Source organism: Halichoeres trimaculatus, unplaced genomic scaffold (assembly GCF_033239565.1).
Source record: "Halichoeres trimaculatus isolate MK-OKI-2021-1 unplaced genomic scaffold, fHalTri1.1 fHalTri1_scaffold_8, whole genome shotgun sequence".
NCBI lineage: Eukaryota > Metazoa > Chordata > Actinopteri > Labriformes > Labridae > Halichoeres > Halichoeres trimaculatus.
In genome coordinates, this window is record NW_027437186.1 from 11,228,315 (window position 1) to 11,251,261 (window position 22,947).

Genomic DNA, 22,947 nt, shown 5'->3' on the forward strand with positions numbered 1-22,947 from the left:
TGTAAATATTTGCAAGCAGGTTTGTTTATCCCTACAGAACTACATCCTGTAAAGAATCAGATATTGTATAGAGTTCTATGAGTTTAAATATTGGTGCAATTGTCAGAAACTATACAACATTTACCCACTGCACAAGTCACACCCTATGACAAATAATTCAAGCTTTTGACTGTACTTTACTCGCAGCCTCCACAAAAAGCTGAACAAATCTTGAGTTGGTCTGCAGAAAGCCCTGGGTCAAGCTTGTTCAAATATGACTTCTGTTGCATATTGGTTTTGGATACAGGTGCAAGAATATTTTATGCAGGTGTTGAAAAGAAATAAGAAAAGGAGAGAGCCTCCTGATTTAATGCTGTCATGCTTGGAGGCGAATATATCCTCTATTGGGACCCCTTTGTAAGAATAAGTAGGAGGTGGAATGGATCAGTTTTGTAAAAGTCCTGAAGACCCCTGAGGTATCACATTTTCACACTGGTGTGATCCATGTGCCAAATTTGGTGAGTTTAATGGCATTTCAAGCCCCTCTGAGTCCACAAACTGCCCTCATTCTTTACTCTTACAAACCCCTCTCTTACTCACCCCTCACACCTCTCTAACTCCCCTCTGTCTCGCTGCAAACTCTGCCTTAATTCCCCAAAGTCTCCCCTGTGACTCTCCTCAAATTCCCTTCTCACGCCTCTTTAACTCCCCACAAATTCTTGTCTAACTTCTGACCAAATTACCTCTGACACCTATCAAACTCCTCTCTTGCTCCTTTCTGACTCTCCAACAGCCTCTAGCACGCTTGTGTTAAATTTTTTATTCTGATTGGCCATAATGTGTTATAAACATCCTGTACCAAAATGACTGATGAAATCTACAGCACATCATGACACAAATGTTTTTGATATTTAAGTGAGCTGGATTTTTGAGCGTTTCCCACTTACATTATGTATCTTGAGAGCTAAGGGTAAATTTCCACTTTGGTGGACGATAAAGGTCTTTTTTTCCATTTTTTTCTAACCTCAAAAAATAGTTGATTGATTTTTAATAGTAATAATGATATAATAATAAAAAAAAAACAATGAGTATATATTTTTTATTTATAATGCACTTTTCATTCTGAGAAATTTCAAAGTACAATGGGAAGAATTAAAAAAAATATTTTCAAGTAGCACTAGCGTGATTAAAAGCCTCTTCAAAGAGGAAGGTCTTTATTGTTTCTTAAAAGCATCCACGGTCTGTGGGGTCCTGAGGTGGCTGGGCAGGGAGTGGCACTGACGTGGTGCCCGGTCCCCCATGGTCTGGAGCTCAGTTCTGGGTGGGTGGAGGAGGTTTTGGTGTGAAGATCTTAAATTCTGGGTTGGGCTTTGCTGAGTGAGGAGTTCCTTGAGGTGAGGCAGAGCATTTCCATCAATGCACTGAATAGAATAAAATAGAATAGGATGGAGTTACTTATTGATCCATAACTGGGAAATTGTGATGTTACAACAGCAATTATCAGAGCCATTAGAATAATATAAAATATACACATGAGCACTTAAAATATGACAATGGACTTGGAATAGGTATATACACCAAGATATAAAACAACATACCTATTGGTTTTAAAAAATGAAAAGTTGACATTAACATAGACATGTCAGTTGAATGAAAGAAATGTGAAAGTAGTTGCTTAAGCGAAGAGGTGAGGTTTGTGAAACATAGTACTGACAGGTGGAAACATGTAACAATGGTATAGAGGCAGGGCGGTCAGCCACTGTTTTAAATTAAGATTGATAATGCACTGATGAGAGATGAGAGTAACCTTGTAGTTTAATAGAGTGGTTATGGGAAGCCAGTGAAGGGAGCAGAGTATTGAGGTGATGTATTTGTGTTTCCGACTGTGTAGGATCTTGGCTGCGGTGTTCTGGATTAATTGGGGCTTGTAAGTATAATTTAGCCACCAGAGTTATATGTGCTGTAATAATAATCTGAGAATACATAATACTCAATAGAAAGACACAATTCAAAAAGGGCCTGCTAAATGAAACTGCAGAAACTGTAGAACAATTATGCAAATGCAAAAGTTAGCCCCACTTCTGTCTAATTAGTTATGTTAATGTTGTCTGAAACTGATTAAGAAGACCACCCACATTTTAAAAAGAAACTCTTAACAGCACAGAATTTTGAATAGATGTGGGTTTTAGTGGTTTAAATAAAGGCATCCGAAATCCACAGTGTATTTACTGAGACAGCCCACGTTGAGCTGGGTATAATTAGTTTCTCATGCAGCAAAGCTCTCAGTTTTAAAAAAGAGACATACAGTAAGAGTCATTGATTTGATAATGAGCCTCCAGCTACATTCTAAGCTCTTTCTCTGAGCCCATCTTAAATCCATTCAGGACAAAAAAATCAATAATTATAATCAACTTACTGGCCAACAAAAGTGTGGAGAATTATTGTGTGTTTGTATGATGTCTCTTTTGGTTTGTACATCTCTGTATAATAATGTTTACCTCCCTTTAAGAATAAGCTTCTCTATTAGACTGAGGCAACAAGAGAGGTGAATCACGCTGTGGAGCATCTAAACGCATCAGTTACACCTCATTGCGGGTCTGGTACAGGGAACCATCCTCTAAAATAAAGCTAAGTCTCATGAGCAGTGATGTCTTTTGCAGTTAAGTCTGATTGGACCTTTGGTTCATCGAAGGATTTACTTGAAAGATTTTTTTTTAAAATACATCTAAATAAAGCAATGTCCTGTTCTTTACTGCTCTACTTAATGCTCATCGTTCATCCTCATTTTCAGGCTGATGTGATTCTTTTTTTTCTGGTCTGCTAGCCTCAACAGTGTGGCATTTGAAAGTAATCTGAACTGTCAGAGCTGGACACAGTTTCTTATCAACACAAACATGTGTTCACACAGCTAATGAGGGTATTGACTTAGTGCTCGCGCTCTCACTGGAGATGACGGATGTCACTGATTGGTTTAAAACATTTCCAGTGTAAAGATTGGATTTGATGGCACCCTGGATGCTTACTTAGTAATAACTGACACAATGCAGAACCCTACACAGCAGGGATCTACTGATTTGGTAGCACTCCATAGAGATTAGTGATAAGTATCAAGTTAAACATTTGTCTGACATCTCCTTACTGCTCTTTTTTTCTTTTCTCCTTTTTTTTTCAACCAGGTCTGTTCAACCACTCACACTTCTCCCAGTAATGAGATAAAGTTGTTGACCATGCTTTGAGTAGCCCTTCATTTCCTTCATGCTGACTAGCAAACACTTTGGAAACACCTTCACAAAACCCACCATGACCTCTCATGGAATGTATGGATTGCCCAGAAGTTGACTCCTTTGCTTAGTGTCTGACCTTGGCACATGGTGACGTTCCAGTATTTTATAACTACAACTTTATCATCTTGAAGGGGCTGTGAGGAGTTTGAAAGTGATCTTGAAAAACTGTCCCTTCCAGATATATGCCTGATTGTAATCCACACTTTTAAATGACATTATTAGCACCAATAAAATTTCGAAATGCTAAGTCATGGCTCCCCGATCGGGTCGAGTAAGACCAGACTGATTTGCAAGTCTTGATGACAACATCATGCTTGCTGACAAAATTTAGAATAGAGAAGAGAGATCTGACAGTTTGCTTGCAAGCCTACGGATATGTCGTAGCACCGGGCTGCTATTACCGCTACATTTAGCCAGGTACTGATGCACAGAACAAAGTTAAGTCTGTTTGTTGTCATGTTTCAAACTGTAGCACTATTAACTGTAATAAAAGCCACATCTGTGTGTGAGACTCTGGGCCAGAAGGTGGAGAGGCAGTCCATTTCAAATGTATCCTCCTCATAGCATCTTTAAGCATTAGATGGACATCTGTCTTAGCAGCTATTGGCTGATGATAAACTTAACAGAGACGGTCAGGTAATCAAGTTTTACTCACAAAAAAGGACACTCAAAGGTGTATCATGTTATGAATGAGCTGCTGGATGCCACCATGCTGAACTGGTCTTGTGTGCAGCACAAGACAATGCATGATAAAACAGTCCAATTGGCTTTAGGCTATAAGCAGTATAACTGTTATGTGTTTTGATTAGGAGCATTCCTCCCTACATGCATCAATCAATCCAAGTGATGCAACTTTATCATCTTGTTTATGATGGGGTTACTCTGTTCCCGTGCAAAGATAAGAGGTCCTCCGAGGCAAGGTCTTTTCTGACATACTTAAATCATCACTGGACAGTTTTAAAGTTTAATCAGAAAACTGATTAAAAAGCCTGGAGGTATCTGATGGAGGTTAAGAAACTATAAAGAAGTGATTAATCATTTACACAGCCAAGTGCAAAGAAGACAAATGACATTTTTCACTCACCAGCTGGATTGGTGGAAGAAGCCCTCAGAACAAATGTGGTCAATCTGTCGCTCCACCTTTTGATCCTAGATCATAGAGATACAGTAGATTAATATGGGATGGAACAGATTTCTATCAAATTTGGTCATTTCTTCAACTTCAAGGACTCAGTCTTAAACATTTTTGTAGCTGCACATGGATTAAACTTTTTTAATCTGTCAAGTTCTTCAGTTGACCCCTACAGGATACCTCCTCTCTATTCTTACCATAATGAAAAACATGATGAAGACATCAAAAGTCGATCCTTAGATGTCTGTGAGCTTAGAATTAAAACAGACAAGCCAAGTCTGTCCAATGCACACTTTTTTGGTGCCTTGGGCTAATCTGTGACTGAATTGGTAAGGTTTATGGTTAATAAAGAACCCAAAAAATAAAAACAGGTGTAATACCTATGGCCATAGTTAACTAAATTAATCTTTAGATGGTTTGTCATAGCCTTCAACAAAGAACTGTGGGATGAATTGGTGTTTTTTTCATTTGTTGTGAAACAGATGCTGTCTCTGATGATGATGCTGTGACAACAAATTATATTGTCTATTGACAGCACTGTCAAAACAGCCTCCTCTCATAACTCTAACAAGACCCAGCTGAGTTTGATTTACAGTATTTAAACCTCAGATAGTGTTGAAAATATTTTTTATCCTGAAGATTTGACTGTCATGTTGAACATCTTAAAGTCATGCTTAATGCAGAAAATAGATGAGTATTTTGGCCGTTGCCCCAGAGTAAAGGCTAGTTTCTTTTAAGCTTTTGATGTAGCCAGCAGTTAGTTGGATAACTACAAAGTATACGCTTGCAGACACTTGGTTTTTCTTTCTTTTGACATCTGTTAATAACAGTCATAACATGCAAGAATGGAGTTAGGGTAAAGAGCTGATGTCAGTAAATTTGCGCTTATAGTAGGGTATTATGTTAAAATGGATAAGTGACAGCAGTCCCACTGACTTTGTTGTTAACCAATTACAAACAATATAACACATACAAGTCTCAAAAAACAAAAACAAAACAAAACATTCAAGCTAGAAATCGGGGCTGTATTTGGACCTTTGAAATGCTTGGATTAAAAAAAAAAAGAAAAAAAAAGGATTTTTTGATTTCCCTGCGGCAATTACTCATTGATTTCCCGATCTGCGTTTAAAGTGGGTTACAATGGTTTACAGTGAGTTTCTCCATTGCTGTCGTGAGGGAATGTTTTACTGCATCCTTTAGAATCTATTAACTTTTACTCTAAACAGAGTTTAGAGTGTGTGCATCCTTCTGACCTGTGTATTTGTTGTCTTAGCCTGCTTAATCAGCTCAGTATCATTCCCCCAGTTGTTCACTTTTGATTTTAGTCGTTTCCCCTTTGGGATAACTTTCAGAACCCCCCACACCATTTTGGTCTGCAATTGTGTCCAACTTCCCCCTGTTCTGACAATCTGCTCTACATCATGATGGATTGACTCAGATGATACAACGTTCAAAGGTAGATTTGAACATTTTGAGGCGCACAGATAGAAACAAAATCATTGCTATTGACTTTGAACTACTTTAAACAATACTTGTAATTCAGGACTAGCAAAGCTGTCACTTCATATTTCATTCATCCAGCTTTTCTGACGTGCAATGATCAGTGAGCCTGCAGCGCTGCAGAATGCCTTCAGACTTTAGGGGCCCTCATTTAGATTGGAAGGATAAGCCAAGTCGATTGATCCTATATGGAGGGTCCAACACCTTCATCTCAGAGCCGTCCTTTCAGCATGCACAGCAACCGAGTGTCGCATGTGATTAGCCACACTCAGGTTCACCGTTGACAACCATCAATAAACCACTTACAGACACGCTGGCTGCACTTTTACCTCCCATCCTCTGCTGACTGACAGCATCTGTGCGGCTATATCTTATATCCAAAGGCTGGTGCGCACCACCAGTCATGTCAGCGGATTATTAATCTTCACTTATTGCCAAATATACTCTCTAGCCTCTGGAGTTACTGCCTATAGAAAATACCCTGCACCCTTCACTTTTTTTTTCCAACAGCGTGAATGTGAAAGAATGGGTTTAGCTAATACTGATGGTCCCCCTTGATATAGCAGCTGCTGCCATGAGTGTGTGTGAATGTGACATCTAGAGACCGAAGACAGGCGTAGGGACTGAAAGATGAGAAGAGCGCTGTATAAGTACACATCCATGTATCATTTTTAATACAGGGTTAACTGAAATACAAGGAGGCCATTTTATAAAAGCTTGGTCTTAACCATCTGAAAAGAAGAAGAAGAGCAGAAAAAAGCTAGACTGGAGACGGCTAAATAGCTTTTAGCTTGGGCTGTATCACTCTATAACACAGGGGCTAAGCTGTTTGTGATAATGTTCATTCCAACCCACAGTCAGCAGTTATTCTGCAGTGGTCTGTTCAAACTTGAGAGTCTATCAATAAAATTAAGAGTGACGTTACTTTAGCTCTGCTTGGAAGATGACTAGGAGGACATGGCTCACCAGGATTTGCTAATGCTACACATTACAAACATGTCTTAGAGTACAGGACTGTCAGCTGTGCTAAACATAAACGGCTACTCAACAACGTACAAATTGACAGTATTTACTTGTTGTCACATTAGCCTACGGATAAGTTGGAGCACCAGGCTGATGATGTCGCTGACATATAGCCGGCTACTACAGTGTCTGCTTGATGTCACATTTCAAACCGTAGCGCTACGTAACTGTACTGATAAATACCTTACCTTGGTGCGTTGTATCCAGTAAAATGTTTTCTTGAACAAAGAAAATTTTTTATGATCTGATCCCCATTTAATTCCAAAACAAACACATGCCTCACTACTACGACAGTGTGTGGAGACTCCGGGCCAGAAGGTGGCGAGGGAATGCAATCAAAACAGATCCTCCTCCTCATAGCGTCTTTAACCTCTTGACTTTTACAGCAGAACTAACCATGCCTACAGCCTGAACCGTTTCGTTTCCTGGAGTTTACAAGGAGTTTACTAATAATGGACTGCAGCTACAAATACACAGAGTGCTAAATCCAATGAGTTGGAGTTGATATGTGTAGTACATTCATACAGCATATGTATCAAAGGAGGCAACCTCAGACTGGTTTAACCTCTAAATACACTAAAAGAAAGAGTAAAAAGCTTTATGTGCAGATGTTGTCATCATCTAGGTGTTCACAACACTTTCAAGTACCTCTGTGCAAATACCATCAACTATCAGCAGAGTGTGAAAAATTCACTCTAACTGCAAAATGAATGCATACTGGCTCATATAAATGCAAACAACACCAGTGCATTGTGGCACCATTGATTTTACCGCAACAGCTTGTGAAGTAGCCTTTGTGCCTGCTTCCTAACGTCTCATTGGCTCATTTGCACATGAAGGTTAAGTGGGCGCAAAAGCAATCCTTTGTGGATCAAACCCACTGCCTGAATCCACTCTGAATACATTAAGGCACGTGTTAAGCGTCAACCTACACAAGTAGGAGTTTGGCTGTTTATACTGACAGGTTGGTGTGTTGTAGCTCTTCGCAAGGAGTCGTCAGACTTGACTTAACTTCACCTTTCTGCTGGTTGAGCAAAATAAAGCAGAGTTAGCATTTTTGTGCTTTAAAACATCTTCCATGTAGACTACATCTATTCTATACAGCCGATGTCCAGAACAGCAGATTTTTACACAATTAAGATATACCAAAAGTGGCACTTTTTAATATATTTCATCAATTTCTATCATTAATGAAAAACAATGATTTTTCATGCTGATATGCAAAGAACTGTAGATGCGTCCTGCAGGGAAACATCTTACAGTCACTCGCTGCAAACACATGCCCCTGTACCATGATGGCTGTAGTAGTTTGCGATGACACGTCAAAGGGAATACAGTTTTATTCAGCGTCAAAGAAACCATGCTCCCAAATGGCATAGATGTCTGACTTGACTTTATGAACTGAGACAAAGCCTGACACATCCTTCCACAAAGAGATGAAAACAACACCGGCATGAATATTTCAGGAGGAGCCTGTCACTCACAAGATGTCACACCTGGCTAATTAGAACCTGTATTTCATCATGCTGTTATGTCTAAAGTGCTGTATCAGTTTGTGAGTATGAATATGGATGGTTCACTCCTCTCAGGTGGCTGATGTGATTCTCTGGCCAGGTGCTTGGGATGTGTGTATGTGTGGGTGTGTGTGTGTGTGTGTGGTGTGGTGTGGGTAGAGTTTGGATCAAAAGCAGAGCGACCCTCCGTGATATTAAATACTTCTGCAACATGGCAGAGCTCAGGTACCATGGTAACCAGAGCCTCCCCCCCAATACTTTTCCAGTTGATCTCCTGTTCCCCATCTCCTCATGCCTAAGAGCACAAAATGTGTCTCCAACGTTTGCAGGAACACGTGAACATGCTGCAGAAAGTAACTGGTCATCACGCCCTGTCAGATTCATCATTTTACACTTTACAGATATTTTCTGCAGAGATGTTGACATGCTATACTTATGACAAAGTTCACATCTCGGTCACATTATGAAAGCAATTTATGAGGAGCAGCTCCCACCCTCCCTGTTCCTCCTCTCCACTCTGCCTCCCCTTTTTCTCTTTGATGATATGTAAAGTAACTTCCTGTAATACAATACTGTCATGACATGATTGATTTTTTTTGGTAGATGTGTCAATGAATGAGATCTAAGAGAGAAAATTTTAGGTCAGTCACAAGTGATGTGTGTGACTGTGTGCGTGTGAAGAAATAATGTTTTTGCGTGCATTATGTTTCTTAACACAGCCTGATGTCTTTTCTCTGCTGCTCCTTGGCTGTTTGCCCAACAGATTGGCTGCAGCCTCAGGACATGCACCAAAATAAGGCCTCTCTGCATGGATTATTCAAAACAGACCAACTCAGAATTTAATTGCAAATTTTTAAGTACTGTTGGTCCTAAAAAACTGGAGCCTCCTCCGTTAAGTTATTTTACAAAACACTGTATCACTATTCAAATGCATAATGCTAATTCCTCTACACTGAAATCAGAGAGGAGGAACATTAGGAAAAAGGAAGAATAATGTAGTCATCTGATGATCAGTGTTCCAGGTTTGAATATCACTCCAAACATCGTCACATAGCTTTTTGTTAACTTACACATAACTTGTGATGTAACAAATTCAACACATTTACCAAAATAATGTTATCACAGTCTTTACTCAGGAAGACTTGATCTGACAGATGCACTCTAGACATTTGAAAGAAACTGCATGCCAAACATTTGTGCCTGACTGCTAGTTTAAATTGTCGTGTGTAAAATTTGTTTTGACTGGGGATGAAATCAGCGACAAACTTAAGCCAGCAAGATGAGATGCAAAGGGGACATGTAAGGGGGAAGATTTTTTTCTTGAATCACTTTTCTGATGTGTTCTCAAAGTAAGAAGACAAGCCAAATGTTTTGACAGATTCCTTCAAATCTAAATTTTTTAACATGGAACTGTCTTTTTTTGATATGTGTGTACACTCAGAAAAATCAACATGGGTGTTTGTTCAATCGGCATAAGTAAACCATGTAGCTTCTACCATACTATTACCTATTTAGTGGTTAAACATTAGTGAGTCATGTTGTTTTAGCATGATGTGCGAAATCCTTCAAACTACAAGATGCTTTATGTTAACTCAACCTCATTAGTTTAGGTAGGAATCCCGTCTGCAACAACTCTCCAGAGCAGGAGGTGGCAGTAATGTGCAATTGGCCCTATTCATCGGAGGATAATTTGAGTATCATTTTGAAGGGAACAAGTTCCTGAGAAGCTGGTGAACAATCCACTTGCTGTAGCCCGGGGTGCATCTGGACATTACTTTGTAAACTCTTGTTTGTATAATTGGTACAAACTAATTTAGTAATTTTTGTTGTGACAGTTCATTGAAACCATGAGTGAGGAGGGAAGTCAGTGCATGTGGGACCCTACTGTGCATTGGGATAATACTTGATGGGCACAGGCTGGCTGTTTGTGCTAGACTGGCATGGACCGGTGGTCTTTGCTCCATAAGGCCCAGCCCATTTACCCGATGATTTTTTCATTTTGTTTTATGTTAATAAAACATTGAGTTGACAGGGTGTGTTTTGTTGGCCAATTTTAAGCTGAATTGTTTTAAGCTTAAGTCAATGCAATGGTGCTCAAATGGCCTACGTTGCTTTCGTCCAAAGCAACGTACAACACCGCTCAATGTACAGCAGGGCCTTATATCCACTGTGTACCCTCCTCACTCATGGTTCAAATGTCTTACCTTAGTGGATATGTTGAAACAACCTTTACAAATCAATTTGGACCCACACATTGCAAATAAGTAACAGTAACGCCAAAACTTTATGTTCACACAACATATTCACAATTAGTTGGTTTAACAAATTTAGGTTTGCTGAATGAAAGCAATTAAATTAGGTGGAAGCAATACAGTCAAGATTGATTGAACTTACTTGGTTACTTTTCATGGAACATAGGTGGCATGATAAAACCATGTTCATCCAGTTAAGTATTTTTTGAGTGTTTGTATAGATCTTCAAAAGCTAAAAATTATAGAAAAGAAAATGTAACAGTTTTGGACCCTCTCATTTTTTGATTATATTTTTTTAGCCCAACTAACTTGGCCTGATGCAGATCAAGAGAATCAGATACATCTGGCATTCAACTGATATTTTAAAAAATAGTTGTACATCTCAATGTTTGTCAGTGAAAACAAAGAGAGATAAGTTCTTTTGTCACCCATGCATAATGTTTATTTAATGAGTTTGTGCTTATTTTAGTTTCTTCTGAAGTGAGCTGCTGCTGTGATTGAGATCATTTAGTCAGTGAAGAATCAGCTATTATTGGATATTCTGGTTTTTGTGACCAAAGGTTATACTGTATTTGGTCCAAAGGCAGTTTGATTGTAAAGCAGATTTCATACCATGTATATGTGTTTATTTGGCACAAATTATGGGTCATTTTGGATTATAACACAAAATGTGCAATCAAGGACTAGCCATAATGAAATAGCAGCCAAAATAGATCCCATTCTGTGGAGTTGGATTTCCAGCTAACTTCAGGGTCAACTCTTAGTTTTTAGTAACACCAAAGTAGTTAACTTTTTAGCTCTTGATTTCATTTGTTAGAAATCCAGAAATTTGTTAGGAAGCCTTTGCTCTTCTGCTGATATGTAATCAGTTAACACTATCCAGACAACATAAAAGAAGAGGCAAGAAAACTTTGTATGCTGGTTCAAGACAGTAGAAATTCCACAGTTTCATGCTGAACCTTTAAATAGAGTTTAGAAGGTTTTTGATCTATGGCACTTATATTTTCACTGAGAGCAGCTGTGAGAGTATCACAGCACAGGCAGAATAGGAGCTCACATGTGACACCAGAGGTCAAGGTCCAAAAATGGTGTCTTTATTCAGAAAATAGGTTTGACATCAGAGAACGAGACAGAGGGCCGAAGAACAGAATCAGTAGGCTGGAGGCGTAAACTAGCAAATCAGGAAGAGGTTCGAACATGAAGAACTAGGATTTGTGCTGGATAACCACGACTGGCATAGGTTGATCTGGCAAGAGGTGAGTGAACACACTGGGAATATAAAGGAGCAGGGAGTGTCAAAGACAAGACACAGGTGAAGCACATTAGGGAGAGATTAGGGGATCACACAGAAAGGAGACTGGACTGGACTGGAACTAAAAAGGAAGGAAACAAGTGTTAGTGAAAAATAAGAGAAACTAGAGCCTTTTTGGTGTGCCTATAGCGCTAGAGAGGAAATTAATTCTTCTCAAATCAATATTTTGCATCAGGCCAAGCTAAAGTTTTAAGTTGTTTCAACTCAATAATATGCAAAACCCAAGAGGACAAACCATGGATGAGGAACGCCGTGGACATGAGACCCTGATGATTAAGATACCATGCTGGGACAGTGTGTCTGTGCTCCATGGCATAGACCAGCTGTCTGTCTGGCTGCCTGGCTGTGCTCCATGGCATAGGCTGCTTGTCCTGGCTGCCTGGTTGTGCTCCACATAGGCTGCTTGTCCTAGCTGCCTGTGCTCCATGGCAGTGAGGGCTCAGATTAAAATACTCTCTCAGTAAAGGTAATTTTAATATAACTGAAGACAAAACCCAGTTTGTCATTTCTGATCATAATTTTTGCCCATCAACACATCTCATTTATTAACATATAAAACATAAAACACACTTAAAGGTACACGGTCCATGTGACAGGGCACAGACAGCAGGTCCATGCCATGTGGAGCACAGAAAGCCTGTGCTCTTGGCAGGTTAACATCTTAATGTACAGCGGGGTCTAATATTCATTGCATTCCCTCCTCACTCACAGATTGAAATGAGTCAATTCAATAGGCTGTAAGGTAAACTTTACAAGTAGACACAAAGTAAACTCAACTTAAGACTATTAGTCATATTTACTAACCTTTTTAGTGCAATTGTTTTTCTAGATTCGTTTAAGTAAGCTCAAATTGTCACGTTTTTACAGTGCAATAAATTATAAAAATACCTCATCAGATTTTACTTTAAGGTTTTGCAAATTATTGAGTTGAAACAACTAAAAACCTTAAGTTGGACTGATGCAAAATGTTGATTTGAGAACAATAAAATCTTTAAGTTCATTTGACTTAATTAATTGTGTTGATTGAATTTATGAACTCTATTTCAAACAACTTAATCTATTTAGATGTGACCAATTGAAGCAATAATTTAAGTTGGTCCAACGGTTTTCTTTTTCCAGTGTACCATAGGCTTCTTTATTTTGGAAGTCTAATGATCATAGTACATTTTTATTGTTGAGCATGTATAGGAGGATGTTTTGCTTGTTTTGACACGTACCCCAAGGCAGGAGCGACAAGTATTTAAAATAACTTCACAACAAATCAGTGTTCTCGCTGATGTTCCCAATTCTATCACAGGTCACAAAAAGGGCATCAGTATTGAAATCAGTTTATTTCTGTAGCAGAAAAAATACTCCTCACAGCAGCCTTATTTGAAAGAATAAGGTGCCATTACTGTGGAGAAACAAGTCAGATGTGCCCATCATTAATGGGGCTTGTAAAGGTCATCCAGTGAACATCACTCCTGCATTGTGTTGACAGTAAAATCTCCTCTTGAGCCTTTAAAAGGCTGAAAACAAGAGATCAAACATAAAGCAGCAGAAGGAGGGAGACGCGTGATACCTCTCCGTCAACTCATGCCCTTTAGGATGGTTCCTGCATTTTATGGTTCACAAGGCTTTTCCTTTCACCAGGCTGAATTCTGCAGATTGGGGCATTTCCCTCTCAATTCACAATCCCACTTAAGGGAACCACTTTATGTAAGAGCACAGATGGGCTGTTATGCTCCTGGAAATCTATCCCCTGTGAGTCAAGACATCAAGTTCAACCTCATGCATGCAGGCTACCCCCATCTCTGTCTTTTTCTCTGTCCTTTACTGTCTCTCTGCCCACATCCCCCTTAAACTCTGTCGCTCAATTGACTCTTTTGAGGAGCCTGCAGGGGGTGAGTGTTCTGCAAACAGGCCTCCTCGTCATCATCATCTTAACCTTGCAAGCCAAGGGTACACTGCCTGCCCCATCAAGTGACCCTCGCCAATTTTGAATCTGAAGGTCAAGCTGTCACTTCTTCATTCAGTGTTTTCTGGGAACACAGTTACTTTGCCCAGACTGTCATGTTCCTGTCACCCTGCCAGAGAAGCCCGGTCATGACCTCAGTGTCCAGCAGCTTCTTTCAGACTTCATTGAGGGTACAAACAGCTATTTAAACCAGTGAGGCAAGGCATAACATTAAAAGCAGTCTTCTTGTATAACTTTGCTTGAATGAACCTAAGTCAAAGTCAGATAAAATGCTGCTAAGACAGAATCCTGATAAAAAAAATGCTTGAAGAAATCATATTTCTGCTGAGGACTATTCCCGTTTTGTAGATTAAGCTCAGATCCTGCAGAGATCGAAACTTGCCGCCCATCCCAGGGGCTCAGCTTGATGTGTACGATGTTGTGGAAGTATCTTACAGACACCTCCTGTGAGCAGACAGCTTCTCTGCTGCGTACAGCAGATGCAAAGACATCAAACTGAAAAACACTGCTGGCTAAAGCCTGTTAAACTGACACTGTGTGCTTTTGTTTCTGTGGAGTGCTAGGTGCCATGGCTGATTTTCTCCTTTTTAACAAAAAGAAGTTATTGTTCAAGGATGCTTGACTGATGAAAGATTATCATATTGTGACAAAAACAACAAAGGGAAAATCTTTAATAATTACGCTGTTTGTCCTTATAATTAATTTTCAATAGTGCTGTGACAGGAATGTGCTGACTCAATTATGTATCATTATAATAGGATATGATTCAATATTTTGAAATATGATGAAACATTATACTGTGAGATGAATAAAAGGTGCCTGTTGTATTGAGTTTTCATCTTCTTTTTGCAAAGAGACCACCCCAAAACAAGGTAAATGGCCCAATGAGTGTAGTTTAGGATGGTGTTGCAGAGGAGACACCTGTACTACTTTGAAAAACCAACGGGTACAGAATGATCAACCTGATGGCCTTGGACCACATCGAGGTCTATGACGCAGAGTCTGGCAATTGTGCACTTCCGTTATTGAGGAACTTTTAAGAGAATTTCTGTGAAAAGTACAAAGGAAACAACAACAACAACAACAACAAAAAGAGAGAAATAAATAAATAAATAAATAAATAAATAAATAAATAAATAAATAAAGAAAGAAAGAAAGAAAGAAAGAAAGAAAGAAAGAAAGAAAGAAAGAAAGAAAGAATCTTTGGATGTGGCACTCATGTGCATGTAGGGGTCTGTGTCCACTGACAGCTCACTGTCAGGGTGCTTCTCATTGGTGCTTACTGTTGCTTGGTTTTAAAACTGTCCAGCAGCACTCCAGCTTGTCTTAGTAGTGACACTCAAGTCTGTTTTTAAATCCTGGGTATGTTTCTTAATAATATTCATTTATTTATTTATCACATTTATTTAGTAGAATTCTACAAAGACATCTTGAAAACAACTAAAAGATGTCATGTTGGATTTGCAGCAGCAGAATTTGAAGATTTACACCGGGACACCTTCTCTTTATGGACCTCTGGTTGGTTGTACTTGGTTGCACTTGAAGTAAATGAGTGTTTTAGCTTTTAGCCCGTGCGCTATCACTCTCCTGTTTAGCTTTCTCTGCTCTTTGTCCTTTTTCTGTCTGACAGTTAGGCTCCTGTGTTCACCATCACTAAGGGCCAGTTGTTCACAGAGTTTTCATCCGGATCAAAATGATCCAGGATCAGGTAATCAGTCTCAGTTTTATGCCAGTTTTTCAAAGCAACACTGGATAGAATCACCCTGATCCAGATACACAGTTTTTAAGACTACAGAATCTGGATTACCAGTGCTCTAAATCGGACAGTATATCTTAATCTGGGCTACCAGCTTTGTAGAAGAGCCAACATAGGTTCACTGTAGGGTTTTTGTTTTTTTTAATTATTTTGAGAAAAAAACAAAAATAACATCAACATCTACTTCTATTTCTAACTTCTTTTATGACCCCTCCACTGAGCCACAACAAATGAATAACAAATATACATTAAAAGAACACAAAGTGGATATTTTGAAAACGTCTAAAATGTTAAAAAATAAAAAAGAGGCTAAATCTCCAATAGTTGGCAGGGTTCTTCTTCATCTGTGAAGGACAGTCCAGCATTTCTAAGCTTTGCTTTTAGAAGGTGGATCTGAAGTTTTTCTCTGGTTTGCTTTATTTCGCTGCCAGGAGTATCTGTGCTTCTGCTCCTTTAGTTTATCTTTGTTTTTTCTTTACTTTACTGAAAGGCTTCATTGGTAGCCTAAATTAACTTAATCTACTTTATCACTGTATTGGTGAAACAGGTCAAGTGCAAAATACCAATAAAAGTATTGATAGTAAATTGTAAATATGTTGTATTTCTTACTGATTTTTTTTTTAATCCACCCTATAATCTTACCCCTCTGTTGGTATCAGAATAATCCTGTTTTTTGGATCAAAGTGATACAAATCCTACTGAAAAATTCATGAACAACACAAACTGAAGATTTTATCTGGTTTAAAACAAGGGTTGGATTACGTGATTTTAGCCAATTTTAAAATCCTTCTTTCCCTTTTGAACAACCCATTTTCAGAATTTAATCCAATCCAATAACCAAAATCCCATTGGATTACCATTGAACAAATGGCCCTGCAAAATTAAGCACAGAAATTGTTTTCAGCAGAGAAAAACACAGATGTCTCTTGTCACTTCTAAACTTTGCCAGCGTGGTGTTGTCATGGAGACTTTGATGTACCATAAATCAATCTGGTCCTGTTCGACCCAATCAGGAAGCTAAAAAGTAGCATTTAGACATTACTTATATTGGTGCTGATAATCTCATTTTAAAGTGGGGGTTATGATCAGGCAAATATCTGGAAGGGAGACTTTTTCAAGATCACTTGGAAACTCTTCACAGCCCCTTTGAGTATATGATTGTCATGACTCTGCATTTGGCACCATCACTTTTGAACTGATACTTGAAACAGAAGATTAGGAGCCACATGGGGGATGTAACACACCAAATCTTAAAGTGTTTTATGCCACAACTGTAAATTCTGGACAGGGAAGAGGGTCTTTGCTGAAAGATGTATAAGGCTGACCGCTGACTACACTGGAATCACAGGTAAATTGGCATTAGTTCAAACAGAGGCATATATCACATAACACCAGCAGATGACAGGGGATGATGGCTGATAGGTTCAAAGATTTTAACAGAAAGTTGCATCTTAATGTGATATTATTTAAATACACTTTAGTTGTTTATGTTTGCACCACATTATGAGGCCACTCAGTAGAAAATATAATGTACTGCTTGTGAGAATCTGCAGAAGGATTAGTTGTTGGCAGCAGCTGTACCAGCAGTAAGTGACAGAAATTAAAAGTCTGTTGAATAACCTCCTAAAAATTCCTCACAAGTGCTTTAATGTTTCAAATGTATCAGAGATAGAGTTCAGTCAGTTACTGGAGCCTTTAGAAACATGTTTAACTACTGCAGCTTCTCAACCCTGCTATTATCCTCTAGAGAACCGAGCTCTTTAAGAACCAAAGGATACAATTAAAACTTTTACTGCTTGTTTCTAATGTAGAAGTTCTCTGTCACTTTCATTACAGGTCACAGCAGGCTGCAAGCATCCATTTCAGCCGAACCAGCAAATACAGCAAAGAAAAAGCAATGCATTTTTTTTTTTTTCTTCAAGGTTATGCCTCATGTTATGCCAACCATCACTGGACCTGGCCCCCTGTCTGCAGCTGTGACATGGCAGCAGGCGCTGGTGATTTCTATAAGTGCCACATGTTTGAGTCACTCATGATACATAGGAACATGACGCTGACATGATGTGTGACAAAAAACCTCAAGACATAAGTGGTTCATCATTTGAAATGCCAACACAAGCTGAAGAGCATAGCGAAAATTAATGTTCTTCAGTGTCATCACAAGCTGGAGAAGAAAAGTACCAAATGTGAAATTTCTGCTTACAGATGTGTTTTGATTATAAAGCTGCCTCGGCTGTATTGACTTTGGCAGTGTTTTATTTTATAAAAATGACAAAATCTGAGTATGCTGCGAAAAAAAAGCTGCATGCTTCCCAACAGCCTGTTTTTATGTAAACATTTCAGCTGAAAATATTTGCCATGCAAGCCTGAGCAAATTAGAATTTTTCGCTCTCATCCTCTCCACTCTCTCCTCCCACCCTTTCTGTCCTCCTACCATATGCACCCAAAAATGATCAGTGAATCTGCTGCCGGAGCCAGTTACACTTGCATTTACCCACACACACTGCTGCTCATTACAATGAACTGGAGAAGCAGTATTCTCCTTACCACTGAGAGAGCTGCAGGCTGGATGATATTAATAAATGCTAATGTTTGTGGGTTTTAACCTTTCGTTCCAGGACATGCAGGATGGGGCTATTTTTACACACTAAATTTGCAGCTTCTGGCGCTACTTGTGTACAAAAATACGACCATATTTCACATACTGGCATGGCAGCCATTCTCCTCTTAGGTCACAGTAAGGGTACAAAGCTCAAATGCAGTTAAATGCCACACTGCAGTGATAAATCTAATTAAAGGTTGCATCTTAACCTCTTCTGGGTGGTTAAGTGGATAGGAAGACAATGAAAAGTAAAATCCAGGGGGTTATTTAAGTAGATTTTCACATCTAAACATACTTCAAAAATCAATGGCAACAGCCTACATTAGCATTTTGCACCTCATATCTTATTTCAGTTTCTGGATATTTTATCTAATATTAAAGGTAAGACTGAAAATGTTTGAAGAACAATTTTAAACATAAAGAATAATATTACACCAGATATTGATTGAACTTGTTTTCACTGAGCTAGAAGCCAAATAATAATAATAATAATAATAATAATAATAATAATAATAATAATAATAAATAAATAAATAAATAAATAAATACAATCGCAAATGATGATTTCATTTAAATGGGTCCATTAGGGCCTGTGTCAACTAAGTGCAGTTGCTGCAGTGGCAGCACCCATGTTTGAATGCAAAAATGCCACAGTACCGCATTTTCTGCACTCAGCATCTGAAGTTTAAAAACAGCCTCAGGAACAGCTGTTGCAAGTTGCTGCACTTGCAGCACTCTTGTGCAACACTTTCATGCTCGTAATTGTCAATTCTCCATGCCCAACCAACCAGAGGTCCATATAGAGAAGGTGTTCCAGTATACAACTTCCAAGTCAACTGCTGCTGCAAATCCCACATGACATCATTTTGTTGTTTTCAAGATGTCTTTGTAAAATTCTAGTAAATAGAAGCAAATAAGAAACATACCCAGGATTTACAACAGAGTTAACTGTCACTACAAAGGGGCCATTTACAAGACAACGGTTTTAGGGTGAAACGCAAAAGTTTCGTTGCGTTTCAGCCTCGTGTTTACAAGGAAATAGCGTTTCAGCCGACCTAAAACGCAAACTTTTGAAAAAGGCCTCCAGAGTGGGTTTTTTCTGAAATACTGCTGACACTGTTGCTGTGTAAACAGTAAGCCAGCATTTTCAGTGGAAACACTGACGTCACACTCAGCTGCGAGCGCATACAACAGGACAACAGTACCATTGTTACGATCATCGGGAACTACCGTGTTGTGCTTGTGCTGCTCAATCTGCTGAATCTTCTGACTGTCTTTCAACAAAATGTGCATCTGTTGCTCCACTTCTGCACTTAGTATTAATCAATACACCAGATGATCAGCTCAACTCTACTTCAGAGGAGATCCCCTAAAAGCGGCTTCTGGACAAGACAGCTATAGCGCCGACTGCAGGCCTAGCATGCTTCCCACAGCATTTTCAGTCGCTCTGTGTTTCCGTGTAAACGCAGATTTTTTTTTTTACAGTGTTTTAGCATTGTCAGATGAAACCTTGTTGTCTGAACGGGGCCTAAGCTGCTGGACAGTTTTAAAACCAAGTAACAGTGAGCACCAATGAAAAGCACCCTGACAGTGAGCTTGTGGAAGCCGCAGCCAGAAAAAAAAAAAAAAAACTGTCAGTGGACACAGGCCCTATGCTCACAGTTAGAGGTTTTTTTTTCCTGTATTTTTTTCTTTAGTAGAAACTTTGCCGTTGTTACATTAAAGTTGCACATTTCCACTGACGGTGAAGTAAACAACGAAGTGAACAAAAACACATAAAATAGCTCTGCTTTTAATAAAGTTATTCTGCCTCATGACTGTCAGAGGGATTTCAAGTTACCACACAGCTGTACCACTTAGTGTGTTAAGTGTTTACTTCATGCATCGTTTATAGTTTTGTAGATTTTTCTGTCATGGCCTAGAGTTCATGCCTTAAACCTCTTCTGCCTTTCTTCATATTTACCAGACTTTGATCCATGCTTAGTGATGGTTACAGTCAGTCCTCCAGAGTCTGTGGTTAGAGTCCTCACAGCGCTCTGTTATCTCTAAAGTTGACGGTAGCTTTGAGCTGTTGCTATAAAATCATCAATCAGACTCAAGTTAACACAGCCTTGTTACAAGTGTTCTGCTGCCCTTCCTCATTTCCACATTTACTGTCTTTTTGTTTGCAGGCCAAAAGAAAGTTGTGAACAGTTTTGTGTCTGTTTAACTTGCTAACACAGAGTCTATCTACAGAAGCCCAACAATACACTGAGGAGAGATTTTCCAACCTGAGCACAATATTACAGGAACACATCTGTCTTGTGAATCTGCTGTCAAATTTTATCTTCATTATATGCTTCATTGTATACTGACAGGATAAACCCTTCATTATATCGGGCCTTGAAGTTGTTCATTTTCCTCCAGTTTAACAATTTCAGCAAGACAAGATTTCATGAGCAAGCATCTACCTTGATTTGATTTGGTCAAATCTTCTCTAATCTTGTTTTTGGCTGAGTGATTTTTTTATAACCTGCTCTTTGTAATCTATCAATCAACCTGTGAACACCGGAGAAAATCTACAAGAGACAATCCTTGGAGAACATATTACATTTAAAAACCTGTCACTGTGTTAATTGAAACATCTCTCATTGGTGGGATAAAGTAAAAACTTCTGCTCAGACTTGACACTGTAATATTTTTTCCATCTTGTTCTGTTGATGTCAGAGCTTTGGAGCGTCACAGACCGAGCTGTACAAAACTTTATAGCCTTTGTAGCTGCTGAAATTAAAGTTGTATCAATAAACCTGCATGAAAACAGAACTAGATGCCAGGAAAAGGGTACACTGAGAGGTGGCTGATGGACTGCAGTACGCCAGACTTGCATGAAGACAGTTGTACCAACAATAGCAACATTTTTCCTTTTGTTAAAGAAGCTGTTAATCTACACCACCATGCCGTACACAAACATAGAGCTGATTCTAGTCATTAACTTGACCAAATGGCTAACAGTCCCAATCCCAAATCACTCTTGGATAACTTGGCTGAGACCTTCGTCCATGTGTTCATCACAGCCTGTCTAAAACATGGAAACAAGGTCTCATCAAGGCTCCAATCCAGGCCTGGACAGGCTAAATTAAAAATCAGACACCAGTGCATATGACAATCCAAACCCACTTTTATTTGCTGTCTCCAGACATATGCTGTTTAAAAAAGTTGGATGTATTTATCATGCAGTCGCTTAGTGTTTTGTGTTTTTTGAACAACTGTCACACCCAATCGATTCTTTTACTATTTTTTTTGTAGTATTACTTTATCTATCTATCTATCTATCTATCTATCTATCTATCTATCTATCTATCTATCTATCTATCTATCTATCTATCTATCTATCTATCTATCTATCTAGGGTGTAACCCACCTCTTGCCCAATGACAGCTGGGATAGGCTCCAGCCACCCACGACCCTGAACAGGACAAGGGGTTCAGAAAATGAATGAATGAATGAGTTTGACAATTCCTATATATAAATTTTATTATACGGAATTATTCCAAGGAAGAAAATATTAGACCAGGTAATTGATGGCACACCGTTCAAAAATTTAAGACAGCAGGGAACTTTTTTTTTTTTTTGTAAGACTTTTCTTACTCAAGACAGACTCAGCAGTGGTACAAGTATTGTTTGGTCAACAGTAGGGGGTGAAATTAACACAAACAGAACATTTCTCACCGCAGCTTTGATTAATTTGACCAAAATAGACCTGTGTAACTGTCCTCCCTTTGTGTATGAATGTATGTAGATTGACAGCCAGCCAAACTCCAATTCAAATGATGATGAGTTGAATTTCATTTATTCATCATTACTCAATTGAAAGCAAAAACTCAAACAGAGGGGAAAATGATGCATATATTAAAAGGATACTAAAACAAATTCTCAAATTATGTAACACATCTACTTGTTTCTCAAAGTGATATTAACACTGAGCTAATTATGCTAACTGCTAAGCTAACCACTAAGCTACATACTTTACTAAGCTATAGGTGTTGTTAAGCTACATACTAAGCCAAATGCTGGGCTAAATGCTAAACTAAACCAAGCCCCATAAAACAGTAGCAAGTTAGCAAGCTAAGCTAACGTCAAGAAAACCAAACTGAATGCTTAAACAAGAAAGTCAAAATTTTCCAAAGCAGTAATGCACAAAACAACCAAGGGCTGCAATAACATAACTACAAGGACTCACAGCTGTTGCTCTCTTGAGGGACACAAGTCAGTTCTGTAGTTAAGCTTCTTGAGGAGCTGGCATATGTGAACTCTGCTGATCACTAAATGAAGGCCCTCTAACTTCCTGGTCCTTTTCTTAAGTGTCCTCTTCCTGGTTCTTTTGGATCATGGCACTTCATGTAAAGGCCAACAGGTGGCGCCATAGCATCCCATGACAGAGCAAGCCAAAAAAGCTCTGGATTGGGCAAACTTGCCCTTGGCTCAAACAAATTTCTGGTGTTAGACCTAATTGACAAAAGGAGTAAAGCTCAGTGGTAGAGTCTGCTGTTTATTTTAACTTTTTAATTTATAAATGAAATGAAAAGAAAAATACTTTATTCATCCAAAAGGGATATTCAGGAATTCAGTTCAATTCATAAATGCAGATGAGACAAAC

General features: G+C 38.8%; 1 long non-coding RNA gene across 1 annotated transcript; it reads right to left on the minus strand.

Moving 5' to 3' along the window:
• Window positions 1-1,165: 1,165 nt before the first annotated feature.
• On the minus strand, window positions 1,166-22,612 carry LOC141795633 (uncharacterized). Its single transcript, XR_012598621.1, has 3 exons — window positions 22,531-22,612; window positions 4,348-4,412; window positions 1,166-1,400 (listed from the first exon to the last, which is right to left on the minus strand). It is a non-coding gene; the product is annotated as an uncharacterized LOC141795633 (long non-coding RNA).
• Between the last annotated feature and the right edge of the window lie 335 nt (window positions 22,613-22,947).